The sequence below is a fragment of the Myotis myotis genome, unplaced genomic scaffold (assembly GCF_014108235.1).
Source record: "Myotis myotis isolate mMyoMyo1 unplaced genomic scaffold, mMyoMyo1.p scaffold_m19_p_5, whole genome shotgun sequence".
NCBI lineage: Eukaryota > Metazoa > Chordata > Mammalia > Chiroptera > Vespertilionidae > Myotis > Myotis myotis.
The window spans coordinates 68626599-68642244 of NW_023416357.1; the positions used below are offsets into that span (position 1 = coordinate 68626599).

General features: G+C 42.0%; 1 long non-coding RNA gene across 1 annotated transcript; it reads right to left on the minus strand.

Annotated features, from left to right (window-relative positions):
• Positions 1–1475: 1475 nt before the first annotated feature.
• LOC118656769 lies at positions 1476–6647 on the minus strand. Its single transcript, XR_004967687.1, has 3 exons — positions 6494–6647; positions 1804–2847; positions 1476–1693 (listed from the first exon to the last, which is right to left on the minus strand). It is a non-coding gene; the product is annotated as an uncharacterized LOC118656769 (long non-coding RNA).
• Positions 6648–15646: the final 8999 nt, after the last annotated feature.

A 15646-nucleotide genomic window follows, 5' to 3' on the forward strand; every position in this document is an offset into this window, starting at 1 on the left:
TTTTATAGCTTAAAAGAGTTTCTTAGGTGTGAGACAGATGAAGGAGACCAGAATCACCTCACATACGAGACCGCTGTCAGCAGTACTCTCCTGTCATACATCAAGAACAGCTGGGCCCAGCCGGCATGGCTCAGTGGTTCAATTCCCGGTCAGGGCACATGCCCAGGTTCTGGGCTCAATCCCCAGTGGGGGGCGTGCAGGCGGCAGTTGATCAATGATTCTCTTCTCATCATTGATGTTTTAATATCTTTCTCTCTCTTCCTTCCTCTCTCTAAAATCAATTAAAAAATATTTTTTTAAAAAAAGAACAGCTAGAAATGATCCTTATGTACTGACGATCTTGGCTACAGCTTCAGTCTCAGTTCTTCTTTCTGTCCATGCCCTGACTGGCTGCCCATGCTATTGTGGGTGTCCATCCAATCACCAAGGAATACCTAGCTCCAACTCACCATGACTCCTTAGCTGCAGCCAGTCATCCTAATGAGTAATCCAGAAATTATCCAGCCTCAATATTTACCCATCTTATATAATTTTTATCAAATATTGCATTGCCTGATGACCGCATCTCTTCCAAATACCACCACATCTAGGCCATCATGAATAAGCCAAATCAGGGCAGTTTTCATCCAATCCCCATATAATAAAAAATCTACCTCTACTTGCTATTGCAGAATGGGCCTCCACATTAATGTTTCTTCGAATATGGTCCACAGATTTCAAGCATAAGAACCACCTAGGAAACTTGTTTAAAATGAAGATTTCTGGGATACATCTCAATAATGAAGATTCACTAGTTTTAATGTGAAACATGAGTCTGCATTTTTAATAAATCCTAGAAATGATTCTTATGCTCATAAGAACCATGGTCTATAGGTCCCTGTCCTCCAACTTTCTAAAGAGAAGGTGACATCACGTGTGTGTTTCCCAACCACATTTCCTCCAATTACATTAGTAGACACGTTGGGTAGAAAACTCAAGACTGCTCTAGAGATCTTTAGCCCAAGGATATGACTTTATGGCTGATGGATCACCCTACCAATGTTGTGGGATTTGCTTATTAGGGATTTACCAACCTGGTTGATAGTCTGATGAGTCACATCCTAAATGAGGAACCATGATGTTGAGTTTTCTGACATCGCCCAGACTGATGTGAGATGAGGCAGGCTCTTGTCAGTTACAAACATATGAGACCCCACCCAAAGTCTTAGGAGCCACACTTTATTAGGAGGAGTCAGATGGCTTCTAACCCAGTAGTCCATTTAGGTCCCCTAGTGCCACCCCAACCTGGGTCTAGGGCAGCCATGGGCAAACTACGGCCCATTTGAAATGAATAAAACTATTGAAAAAAAAAGACCGTACCCTTTTATGTAATGATGTTTACTTTGAATTTATATTAGTTCACACAAACACTCCATCCATGCTTTTTTCCGGCCCTCAGGTCCAGTTTAAGAACCCATTGTGGCCCTTGAGTCAAAAAGTTTGCCCACCCCTGGTCTAGGGCATTCCAACCCCCTCTCCCAGCCCTGGGGACATTACCTCAGACACCACTCCAAAGTCCCTGTTGGCCAGGCCTACACATCCAAATGACCTCTTGTGCCTGACTTTTTTAAAATTTTCTCGTGTCCAGGAAATACATGTTGCTTTCACAGCCTTCACTCCTTTTGTGTTTTCATATTGGCCTCAGTTCCAGAATCTACTTCAAAGCAAGAATACATCCTTGGGGTACCAGCCATTTTAAAAATGCTCTCACACCACCTATACATCCCCACACAGGAGCTCCCCTCCACTTCCTGGGACACTCACCTTGAAGGCCATCTTCTTCATACATAGGGATGAATCATCATTGCTGATCCCATCTCTGCCAAGGTGATCACCACACATTCCAGAGATGTTTCAACACCTCCTCGGTGCTCACAGCTCTAGAAACCTCTTGCCATTTGTCCTCCCAGTGAAATCCACTATGTCCTAGTGTAGAATTCTGTAAGGTGATTCAATTCCACCTCATTTCCTATCCTTCTGTCTTCCTGAGTATCTAGTGACCGTGTCCACTGATTTTGTGCCTCCCACTCCTTCTTTGGGTCCTTTCTACATGGCCCCAGTGTGTTTCAGTGCTGACCCCTCTCTAAAAAGGCCAGTATTGCAGCGGAGTCACTTTCTGGTGATCCCAATTCCACTTGTTTCTGGCTTCTTTTATCTGCCACCAACTGGCAGTTTCAATATGTCCTGCGTCTACTCTAGCTCTGAACTCAGCCATGATGGTGAGGACTCTTTCCTGCTGGAGGCACTCATGAACACACCTTCAAGCTCCCAATACTTCTGATTGGAAACCCCTTGCCAGTTTTTGTCTCTGCTGTGACTGAGGCTACAGTATTTCTTGATAATAGTGGCTCCTGTCTAGCTCTTCTACTGTCATTATTCTCTGCAGTCCTTTCAAGCCTGTCCCATGCTATTAGGTATGTCTCATGCTAAGTCTCAGCCTCTCTTCATGCCCCATAAAGCCAGAGTAGCCCACCATACTTATAATCCAATCTTGATTTAGGATTCCCAGTCAGAAGGGGATAAGGCCCTATTGTCAGTTTTGTGAAGCTAAACTCTTATGGAGTGCCCCTGAGGAACGGTCTGGAGTCTTACATTGACGGTAGATTTGTGTTATAAGTATAGGGTGCTTCCCTTGAGAAGTAGAGATGAAATCCTCGGGAACAGACTGGTGGATGTATCCTTGAAGCGGAATACTGCTGTGCTCAGCACAATCCTATTTAGGCTCAGTTCAATTCATTTTCCATGATTTATTTTATTTTGGCTATATCAGTGTTTTCCATACCTTTTGGACAGTCTAGGGCACCCAACCTAAGAATACAAAAAATAAAAATAAAAATAAATCCCTCATCTAGGCCTCTATTCAAAGTAACCCTCTTGGTCATTTGTAGAGGACAGGCATAGTTCATGCATCCATTCATTTACTGATTCATTCATACATTATTTCAACACATTCTGCTGACTCTGCTCTGCCCAGTGATGAGGCCTGGGAATACAGGGTGTGTGAGCAAGCTCATGCTGAACGTGTCCTCGTGCAACATCTGAAGCACCTCACCTGGGCTGGGCAGTGGGGTAGGGGCCGGGGGCTTTCTAGAGGCAGCGATGATTATGCAGAAATCCACACAGACGAAGAGGTGATCTGAAGAAAGTTCTAGGCAGAGGGAAAGACTCAGAGGCAAGAGAATGCCTGGCCACTAAAGAATTGAAGTTCCATAAGACTGAGAAATAACTTGCAGTGGGAAGTGGTGATAAATACAGGCAAAGTTTTGAAGCAATCAGGTCATGGAGTATCTTAGAAAGCCACGTAAAATAATTGAACTTGATGCCATACAGCTTTCCTCAGGTGGAATTCAAACCTGAGCAAATGGGGCAGGGCCAGGTGTGGCCTAAAGGGTGCCAAGTAAAAACCAACTTCTGCTTTTACAGGTAGAAAACTGGATATGATGCAGGAAACTAGCTAAGTCACTGGCTCCTTAGCCCGAGGACAAGTCTTTACCTAGATCTCCAGGTCGGCCTTCTGGATCAGTGAGTTAAAAAAAGCAATATTTCCATGTTCCATCTCCCTCTCAACAACAGCAAAACAAACAGACAACAGCACACACCCAAACTCTAATGCAGTGCATCTATTCAGCAGGTTCTGGCACTGGAACCCCATATTTTTCCTGCCCAGAAGAGCCCTATCTGTTAAAGTTCTATCTCATCTGCCCTCAGAATAAACAATAATATCCAAGGTGTTTGTTTTATTTTAAGTAAAACCATTAACCTGGGTCCCTTCGCTCCAAAAATATAACTCATGTCTGAGTCTGAGTCTGAGTCTGAGTCTCTTTCTGTGTCAGGTACCTAGCTGGACTTGGGCAGGAAGACAGCCTCTGCCCTACTTCCCAGACCAAACCTGACACAGGCAGGCAAACCCAAATGTCCTCACTCGTCAGAACAGCAAGAGCTCCTGACCTTGAGGAAAGGATGTGTCAGCTGAGACCTGAAGGAGGTGGGGACGTTGTAGCCAGACACTGAGGAGGGAGATGAGGTTCCAGGCATGTGGAATATCGTATGTGAAGTCCTGAAGGGAAAGAGGGGCATGGCGATTCAGAGGTAGCCTCTGAGGGTTCCAGTGCTGATCATGGGTTTCCCAATTAGTGCTTGCTGCTGCTGACAATATCAGCATTTATTTAGTGTTTCTGTGTGTAAGGAGCTGTGCATAAAAGCTTTAGGATTGTTACTGCATCAAATTTTCCTAACAAATACTGTTAAGTACTACTACACAGATGGGGAACCCAAGGGGTCAAAGGTTAAGTAACTTGAGCAAAATCACATGGTTAGTCAGTGACAGGTGGAATTGGTATCTAGACAATCTGACTCTAGAACTTAATCTCCTAACCATTGTGCTACACAGCCTCCCCACTACATTTCCTCTGTAATGGGTGTTTGCTTCCCAGGCTGCCACCACCCTAAGTCCCCAGGTGCTGGAGTTGAGCTTCTGCTTATCGTTGCCTCCTGACAGGGTTCCCACCTCCCTGCAACCTGCCCTACAATCTTCAGGTGGCAGGCCTGCCCCTCTGCTGCTGGGGAAATACCAGTGAGAATGGGCCCTCCACCTTGGTCCTGCTCGTAGTTTACATCCTCAGCTATTTCTTTCATTGTTTCCTATCTGCCTTCTCACCATTTCTGACTCCTAGACTCCTGCTCCCTGAAATCACTGCCCATTTGTAGACTTATTTGCCCCTTAGATCTGACATGTGACCATCTGCCACTGGAATATCGTGGATGGCTCATATTGATTATGGTTTGCACTCATCCCTTGCATGCTGATGTTTCTGGCTGCTTTGAGTAAACACCTCATCCAGGAAATTCCACTCTCTGAACCTGGCCGCCTATGTGAGGCCTCCACGAGGGTGTCCATGCTAGTGTGGGGGCTAGATATCAGGCCTTGGTCTCTGGTCAGGGTAAATCTGGAACATTTTTGTTCCACAAGGTAAGAAGGGACTGAGGGTAGTATTAGCTCCAGGGGCCAGATGGCAAAGGTTGTGATAGAGGTAAGTACTTACTTAATTTGTGCTTTGTTACCCACTAGCCAAATCTTTATTGAGCATCTATTTGTATAAGCACAGTGCGAGGCATTAGAGATTTAGTCTCTGCTCACATGGAGGGTAACCTACATTCGCTGGTTGCCTACCCAATAGCCAACCCTCTCTCCACTCCCTAACAGCACCCAGACCTCACTATTGAGAATTCTCCTTCTCTCATTTTATATTAGCCTTGAAACTTCAGTGGGGTGGACATCACCCCCACCTCCTGCAGATGGGGAAATGGTGAAGGCCCAACTGGTCTATGACCGTGGTCGGCAAACTGCGGCTCGCGAGCCACATGCGGCTTTTTGGCCCCTTGAATGTGGCTCTTCCTAAGCCTTAGGAGTACCCTAATTAAGTTAATAACAATGTACCTACCTATATAGTTTAAGTTTAAAAAATTTGACTCTCAAAAAAAATTTCAATCGTTGTACTGTTGATATTTGGCTAATGAGTTTGCCGACCACTGGTCTATGACAACAAGAGTGGTTGTATGACACAGTCCTTCTGGTGTGATGTGGTGTGTGGATGTAAAATAACTGAACTTATATTGGAAATCAATTTGGAGATTTCCAGTATATCTGATGATTAAAAAAAAAAAAAGTCTGGAAATGCTGCCATCATTTTGCCATGATAAAGAAATCCAGGCAGGATGGAGCTTACACAAAAATGTAAACCCGGCCAACAGATCACAGAGCCTAAATCAAATTGTCCTGAAGTTCACTCTACTTATGGAATTTTCATTTACATAATTCAATAAATCTCCTTTAAGTTTATAAAAATTTGAGTTGAGTTTTCCATTGCTTAAAAACTTAAAACCTAACTGATGCATGGAGCTTAAATCTCAAGACCCAGGAACTATTCTCCTTTCTTTGGATAATAGCACTCATTTGTTTTGTGTTAGATTTCAGGACAATGCTTCTAAGGGGAGAGATCGTGTCCTTCCTCCTCTCATGTGTTTATGGCTAAAGCTGGAGCAGCTGCATGGGGCCATCAAGGAGAAGTGGACTGAGGAAGATGTAGGAGTTTGAGTCTTGAGAAGAAACATGCAAGCCAGAGACTGCATAATTCTGGATCTCTTTTACCTGAGAGAGAACTAAACTTCCTTTTATATCATACTCTTACTGGTATATTGGAAATTAATTTGGGGACTTCTGGCACATCTGATGATTAAAAAATAATAATAATAATAAATCTTTTTCCAAGGGGTTTTCAGCAGGGAGAAGAGCAGCCTGAAGCTGCTGGGTGCCACCACATGAAGCAAGCCTACCAGAAATCAACATACATGAAGGAGATGTGGACAGACACCATGAGTAGCCTGATGGCCTTGCCTAAGCCCCTGAATCCTGCAATTTCAGAGGCAGATCTCCTCCAGCCACTGGGTTGCTTACCTCCAGAATTGTTGAATGGTGCTCCCTGGAGTCAGACTCCATGCTAATCCTGTCCCAGCCACTCAGTTATGTGAGCCAATACATCCCTCCTCCACTTTTTCTGGTTTTGCTTCAGCCAGTTTCAGTAGGGTTTCATTCATTTGCTAGCAAAAGATTTCTGGGGGGAAAAACCCAAAACAAATAAACAATATATACAAACTGAGACGAACACTAGGAAGGAGAAACACAGGATGTTTTTGAGAGAGTATGAGAGGGGGCCTGACCTATTTTTAGCACACAGGGTAGGCTGCTCTGAGGAAAGGACAGTTGATAAGAAAGCTGGAGGAGAAGCAGTTAACTAGTGGAGATGAGTAGAGCCGGGAGAAAGAGTGGTCCAAATGGAAGTAAATACCCGTCACTAAGAGCCCGGTGGGGGCGAGGTGAAAAAAGAACTCAGTGCACTTGTGAGAGTGAAAGAAAGCCAAACCATGCATAACGTAGTAGATGAGAGTCTGGACTGCACAGGCTGTGGAGTAGGCAGGGGCCAGACTAAGCAGCCGCAGAACTGCTCTGTGTCCAGACTCCTGACGGATGCAAAGTAGCTTTCACCCAGCAGAGAAATAACTTGGCGGTGGATGTAGTAGTGGTGCTGCCAGGGGGCAGACTCGTTTAAAGACTGTCCCATTAAGACTCAGGCATTCATCTCCTAACAGTTGCTCTTGCCTCCTCCAACCAATTTTCCACTCAGCTAGCCAGAGAGAAAAGCATACATATCCAGCTACCCTTCTAAATTCAGTGGCTTCTCACTGCTCTTAGGAAGAAGTCTACAGATTTTAATGTGGCTTAAAGGACCTCCAGGATCTGGCCTGTACCCGCAGTATAGTCTCATGCTTACCATTCTTCTCCGTGCCTTCTCACCCGCCACCTTGGTCTTGCAGTTCTGCCTCTGTGTCACACACTTGCTCACCACTTGGCTTCAGGCCTCATAATGCCTTTCCAGCTAATGCCCACGTAACCACGCTGCCGTAGGCCTCCACTTAAATATCCTTCACACATTCCCAAACTCTGAAAACTAACTGGGGTCTCCCTAATATGTTTTCCCATAGGTCCTTGCTCTTCACCATTATCAGGCCTTGGCTACTGTCTGCTAAGCTGTGAGCTCTATGGGCCTGTGCCCCACCCTTTTCTGTTTCCTCGTGTCAAGCAGTAGTGCCAGGAACATGTGAAACATGCAGTAATTATCTGTTTAATATTCTATGTGCTCTAGAAGGTGGGGTGGGGGTGGGGGTGGGGGTGGAGAGGAAGTTAGAGGAAGAAAGAATTTCTACCACAGTTTTCCATGTGTTGTCATGGAGTCCAGTTTCTTACCATCAACAAGAAAAATTTGCATGAATGAAGAATTTCAAGAATTCTTCCAAAGAGGACATAGGTCATTACTCAGAGGCCTTTTAATGCTAAAACTCTGCACTGTCCTTGCCTGCAAGCCTTAATTGTGTCCCTGCCACATTTTTATAGTGTTCTTACATCGACTAAGCTTAGGCAGATGATAAGAGCACAGGCTTTAGCAGCAGACAATTCAGTTCAACACACATGCATTGCCTGCACTGGGTTCAAAATAAGAGAGTCCCTCTCCTGGTGAACTTACAGTCTAGAGTGGGCAAAAGACACATAAGTAGGTCATTTCAACTTAATGGGCACGCTATGAGGAAATTATGCAGAGTGCTTCAGAGGCAACCACCACTTATAATTGTGTCCTTGGGCAAATAACCACCTCTCTCAGATCCCCAGCTTCCTCAACTATAAAATGGGTCCACAATTCTTACTGCCAAAGGATTGCTTTGAGAACTAAGTGAGATAACATTTGTAAAATACACAGCACAGTGTTTCACACACAGGAGGCACTCAGTAAATGGTATCCATTCATTATGTAATAAGTCCAGAAGCCAGAATTCTTGTTCTATCTGTGCTGGCTAAATTTGTATGATTCTCCCACCACAAAGCCTATGCACTATAGTCATTTTATCAACACACTGTGATACTTGTCCTTGTTCACAGGAGAGTGTGGACAAGAAATGATGACAATATCAGCACAAATCCATAGCTGCTACTCAAAAAACACCTCAGAGAACATCCTGTGCTGACAATGAGCATGAACCGTTGTTTTAATATGTGAAGAACAAAATGTCCACGTTGTCACTGTAACTTCTTCCCACTAGTCCATCTTTTACTCTACTGCCAACGTTATATTTTACCTGCTGTTCCAGCAACATTAACCCTATTCCCTCCATTTAGAAATATCAAAGATTTCCTCTCAATCAGAATCAGACTCATAATTATGTTCTAGGCTTTCCATTCCAGCTGGTCCTTATCTCATGCCTTTCTGCTACAAATTATTAAACTAAATATTTTCTCTGTCTTTTGCCCATATCAGCCCTCCCATGACTCTGTCCCAAGGTCCCACTCAGGACAGCCTTGCGTGGAAATAGTCTCCAAGGCTGTATGATTGAAACACCCTCCCCCCCACTCCCCCTGCCGACCAACACCAAAGAGTCTTCCAGATGCTGGCCACTGAGATTAGGTTTTGGGGACTTACCCAAATACAAATGAGATTTGGTTGGCTTTTTCTTACTGATGAGATTTGACTATTCTAGATGAATCCTTGGTTTAAAGAACTGCTAGTGGACTTTGTTTAAAGCGTTTACTGTGTCATCCTGGCTGGTTTGGCTCAGTGGATAGAGCATGGGTCTGTGGACTGAAGGGTCCCAGGTTTGATTCTGGTCAAGGGCACATGCCCTGGTTGTGGGTTCAATCCCCAATAGGGGGTGTGCAGGAGGCAGCCCATCAATGATTCTCTCTTATCATTGATATTTCTATCTCTCTCTCCCTCTCTGAAATCAACAGAAATATATATTTTTAAATAGCATTTACTGTGAACTTTTCTCTCAGTTCTTTAATTTCCTCAAGATACCTGAAATGTGGGCTACACACACACAAAAAAAAATCCAGTAATTGCTACAGTAGCATTCTTCTTTTTTTTTTTTTAATTGCTTAAAGTATTACAAAGGGTATTACATATGTGTCCTTTTTTTTCCCCCGCCCTTGACAATCCCCTGGCCTCCCCTACCCCCCAGTGTCTTATGTCCATTGGTTATGCTTATATGCATGCATACAAGTCCTTCGGTTGATCTCTTACCCCCCTCCCTCCTGGCCCCCAACCCTCCCTGGCCTTCCCGCTGCAGTTTGACAATCTGTTTGAGGCAGCTCTGCCTCTGTATCTATTATTGTTCAAAAGTTTATAATGGTCTCTATTATCCATGAATGAGTGAGATCTGTGGTATTTTTCCTTCACTGACTAGCTTATTTCACTTAGCATAATGCTCTCCAGTTCCATCCATGCCATTGCAAATGGTAAGAGTTCCTTCTTTTTTACAGCAGCATAGTATTCCATTGTGTATATGTATCACAGTTTTCTAATCCATTCATCTACTGATGGGCACTTAGGCTGTTTCCAGATCTTAGCTATGGTGAACTGTGCTGCTATGAACATATGGGTGCATATATCCTTTCTGATTGGTGTTTCTGGTTTCTTGGGATATATTCCTAGAAGTGGGATCACAGGGTCAAATGGGAGTTCCATTTTTAGTTTTTTTGAGGAAACTCCATACTGTCTTCTATAGTGGCTGCACCAGTCTGCATTCCCACCAGCAGTGCACGAGTGTTCCTTTTTCTCCGCATTCTCTCCAGCAGCATTATTCTAATAATGACACTCACCCAGAGGGCAGAACCAAAAGCCAGGAGAGAGAAACCAACAGCCTAGATAGTGAAGCAAAGAGTGAGGGAGAAATAGTCCCAAGCCTTGAAACCTAATGGAGTCAGCCCACCTGGAAGCCAAAACTGTTTTGGACTGATAACTCCTTTGTACCTTCCACTCCCTTTTTGAACTGAAATGCTGTAACTGTTAGCTTATGCCAGTCCCACCATTGGAAGTTGGAAGTGAGGGGACAGGTAACTGGTCTCTATAGTTTCACAGGTCTACAAATAGAGAGGAATTGTGCCCAGGAGCCTCATCAGTGCCTGACTTACATGATGATATTTTTTACTTTTGAGTTGATAATATTTATATGAGACTTTGTACTTTGAACTGATGCTATATAGGGATAAGGCCCTTGGAAGTTTGGAGGAGGTACATGTATTTTGCATGTGGAATAGGCATAGATGGTTGGGGTTCAGAGGGTGGACTGAAGCGGTGTCCCTCAGTCCTGTATCATCACCCTCCTTTGTGGGTGGAACCTGTGAATAGGATGAGATATCATTCCTATGACTGTCACCTTTAATTTCAAAAGGGAGATTATCCATCTAGGCCTAATCTAATTATGTGAGCCTTTCAAAGGAGAGAGTTTTCTCTGGCTGGTGGAAGCAGATTCAAAGCATAAGAGGCTTCAATGCGAGGAGATTCTCCTGCTGGCCTTGAAGGGTTCTGCTGTGGCCATGTTGCAAGGGAGCCTGTGAAAGAACGTCCGTGACCTTTGAGAGAGGAGATTTATCCCCGGCCGACAGTCAGCAAGACAAGGACCTTAGTCCTACCATCACAAGGAACTGACTTCTGCCAACAACCTGGATGAGGATGGAAGCAGATTCTTCCCTCGTCGAGCCTCCAGAGGAGAATGCAGCCCGCTGACACTGATTCCAGCACTCCGCAGCATCAAGCAGGGAACTCCACTCTTGCTTTCCAGGCTTCTGACAGGCAGAACCGTGAGCTAATAAAGGGGTATGACTTTAAGACATGAAGTCTGTGGTAATTTTATTATGTAGCAAGAGAAAACCAATACAATTCTTAAATACATATGACTATATTCAATGTAAGTTTGCATTTGTATAATTGAAGCCAATTGTTATTCAAGTCATCAATTGCTGATTCTCTTTTTAGTTATAATAATTCAATAGCTAACAATCACATATCCCTACTGTACTTCCAAACTCAATCAAATCACACATTTCTATTTCCCTTTAACCCCTAAGGAAATTTTAATTCATCATGTTAATCACAGCAATTGAACTATACTAAATCAAAATTCTATATGTAGTAAGTTTTACAAGGGACTTGGGTGATAACAGAACATGTCAGGCCAAGAATGGTTGATGCAGGCAGAAGACGGTTGGCAGGCACTGCAAATTACATGGGTGTGGGAGGCAGGCTTGAAGTCAGGCCAAGAAATGTTTTAAGGAACATTATGTGAGCCCTTCAAAGGAGAGAGCCCTTCAAATGTTTTAAGGATGCAGAGCCTGGGCTAAGATATTAGAGAAACAAAGGGTCAAGGACATGAGAAAAGAGCCTGCAAACTTCTGGGATCCAAGACTCAGGCTCTAGACAAGAGTCCAGGAAAGAGACTTGCAGATTAGCAACAAGAGGAGACTTGAGACTAGGCTACCCAGAACTGATCTCAGCATGTTGAAAGGTAAATCTAAAAGAAGGAACATAAAATCCACACAGCTGGGGGATGGGGGTGGGGGGGAGGGGGGGTGGGGTTCAACAGATAGAAATATACTAATAAAGGTTTTTAAAGTGTGGCTTCTATCAGCACTATGGGCGTCAGTCGGGAACTCACTGGAAATGCAAATTCTCCAGCCTTACCTGAGAACTCAGGAATCAGAAGCTCTTGGGGGCAGGGCTCAGCAATTGGTGTTTTAAAACAGCCTCTGGGTCATTGTGATGTGCAGTGAAGTTTGAGAACCACAGCAATAGTGTCTTCACCCTTACCTTCCACTGACGAGTATCTTGAGAACTGCAGGACCAAGCCATTAGCCTAGCTTCCTCCTTCCTCCTGAGCCTGCTTCCTCTATTTTCACACTAGAATCTTTCTGTCAGGGCATGTGGAAGGGGAGCAATGGTCAATATGCTGTCCATTTTGCTTTTCACTTTGGGAATGTCATGAAGTAGATTACTGTTGAGCTCCATGTATGCATATTAATTCAGGACAGGTTTATAACAGATTATAACTACAGTTGTGAGTATGCGAAACAGTTTATCTTGTATTATGATTTATTAATCATTGTAATATTATTCATATGAATAACTGTAAAGCTACTTTTGCCCCACCCTGCATTACTGCAGGAACAAGTGTCTGTGGAATATGATCTGGAAGAGAAGGGGGAAAGACCAACAGTAGTTTACTATAGCCAGGCACAAAAGCAAAAGGACAAAGCAGTGAGAAAACTCGAAGGTAATTCTCACCCATCATATTGTTCACATGAAAAACAAAAATATTTTAGAATATTAGTGTTTATATAGTTTTTCTGACTGAAGAAAATGGTTTTGCAACACAAATGAAGGACATTAACATAATAATCCTAGTGTATATTATGCTAAGGGAAATTAGACAGAGATAAATACCGTATGATCTCACTTATATGTGGAATATAAAAAACAAAGTAAATAAATAAAACAAAACAAAAACAGACCCATAGATATAGAGAACAAGTTGATGGTTGCCAAAGGAGAGGAGGGCAGAGGTAGGTGGGTGAAATGAATGAATGAATGAAATAAGAAGATCCTGTCTAAGTTAAAAGCATGTATATTAGGAGTGGTGTGTGTGTGTGTGTGTGTGTGTGTGTGTGTGTGTGAAAAAATTTCGTGCCTATTTTGGGTCACTTTATTATCCAAGTACTATCATTTATGAAACATCGAAGAAATAATATTTACTAAATGCTTTGTTTCCTTGACTTTTTCTTACATAATATATTGTACAACTTATAATCCAGAATCTAATTGTAGCTTTTATCATTATTCCTCTGTGTCTTTATGGTTTATTATTAGTGTGCAACTAGCCACATGGCATTACACTATTTCTAGAACTGAAACACATCAACTGAAGCTCACATATGACTTATAATATCATTCTCTGTACATTGATTAACAAGTTATTACCATGATCCTTTGTAATCTTTTGTTAAATGTAAACAAAAATAGATAAAAAGAGAAACCAGGAATAGTCAAATTATTATTTTTTTAACTAAGAATGATTACTGGTATTTGATTACCAAAGAATAATAAGTGTGGCTGAATAAAACATAAAGTAGAAACTCCTTTTTTAGAAATATTTTTTATTGATTTCAGAGAGGAAGGGAAAGATAGAAGCATCATTAATGAGAGAGAATCATTGATTGGTTGCCTTCTGTACATCCCCTACTGAGGATGGAGCTCAGAGCCAGGGCATATTCCCTGACCCAGAATCGAACCAGGAACTCCTGGTTCACAGGTCAATGCTCAACCACTGAGCAACACCTTTTTTGTTCTTCTTTCATACCAGGATGACAGATATGGCCAGTCTGAGACACACCCTTCTGAGGAAGTATTTTCCTGCTATCGTTGGGGTACTCCCAGTCTAACTTCCTTAAATCAGCCAAAGAGAATTATAAAATTTCCATAATGTTAACCATTAAAAGGAACAACAGCATTTCTCTCCCTTTATATTAAAGTACCATCATCTGAATTTCAAAACACAGCATTATATATAGAAAATAATGTGTGCATCTTATAGTGTTGCACTTTGCATTGAGAAAGAAAACAAAAATGACAGTCCCTGACATTTAGAAGCTTGCCTTACCCTCACAATTAGGCCATGTTATTCTCCTACTAGACATAAATCATCTCACAGAACATTATGTTTTTCTTTTTAGACTTTATTTTGTTTATTTCTGCTCTGATCTTTATTTCCTTCCTTCTACTCACTTTTGGCTGTTTGTTGTTCTTTTTTAAGTTCCTTTAAGTGTAAAGTGTAAACTGTTTATTTGAGATTTTTCTTGTTTCTCAAATAGGCCTGTAATGCTATAAATGTCCTACTTAGGACTGCTTTTACTGTGTCCCATAGATTTTGGGTTGTTGTGTTCTCATTTTTATTTGTTTCAAAGTATCTTTTTATTTCTTCCTTGATCTCATTGTTAACCCATTCATTGTTTAGTAGCATGTTATTCAGGCTCCATGTTTTTGTGTGTTTTTCAGCTTTTTTCTTGTGATTGGTTTCTAATTTCATACCATTGTGGCCATAGAAGATGCTTGCTATGATTTCAATCTTCTTAAACTTATTGAGACTTGTTTTATGACCTAACATGTGGTCTATCCTAGAAAATGTTCCATGTGCACTTGAAAAGAATGTATATTCTTCTGCTTTGGGGTGAAATGCTCTGAAGATATCAGTTAAATCCATCTGATCTAGTGAATCATTTAAGGCCGCCATTCCCTTGTTGATTTTCTGTATGGAACATCTATTCATTGATGTTAATGGGGTGTTAAAATCCCTGACTATAACCGTATTACTGTTGATCTCTCCCTTTATATCCATCAAGATTTGCTTTATTTATTTAGGTACTCCTATGTGGGGTGCCTAAATATTTACAAGGATTATATCCTCTCATTTGATTGCTCCCTTTATCATTATGTGGTGTCCTTCTTTGTCTCTTACTATATAGCCTTTGTTTTTAAAGTCTGTTTTGTCAGGTATAAGTATTGCTATCCCAGTTTTTCTTTATAAAAAAAAACCAGGAATCGGGCTTGACAAGAGTACATTTTAAAAGTTGATTTTAGAGAGAGGAAGGGAGGGGGAGAGAGAAAGAGTGAGACATGGATTGGAGAGAGAAATATTGAACATTTGCCTCCCATGTGCACCCCGACCTGGGATCGAACCTGCAACCTGGTTATGTGCTCTGACCAGAAATTGAACTCACCACTTTTAGATGTACAGGATGACATGACAACCAACTGAGCCACATCAGCCAGGGCCCAGTTTTCTTTCTTTCCATTTGCATGAAGTATCCTTTTCTATCCCTTTACCTTTAGTCTATGTTTCATTCTGAAGTGAGTCTCTTGTAAATAGCTTATATATGGATCTTGTTTTCTTATGCATTCAGCTACCCTGTGTCTTTTGATTGGAGCATTTAAGCTGTTTAAATTTAAAGTTAATTATTGATAGGTACATATTTATTGCCATTTTATTCTTTTAACTATGTTCCTCTGATCTCTTCTTTTTCTTCTCTTTCTCCTTCTTAAAGAAGACCCTTTAACATTTCTTGTAATACTGGTTTGATGGTAACAAACTCATTTAGCTTTTTCTTACCTGGGAAAAAGCTCTTTATTTCTCCTTTAATTTTAAATAATAGTCTTGCTGGGCGAAATAGTCT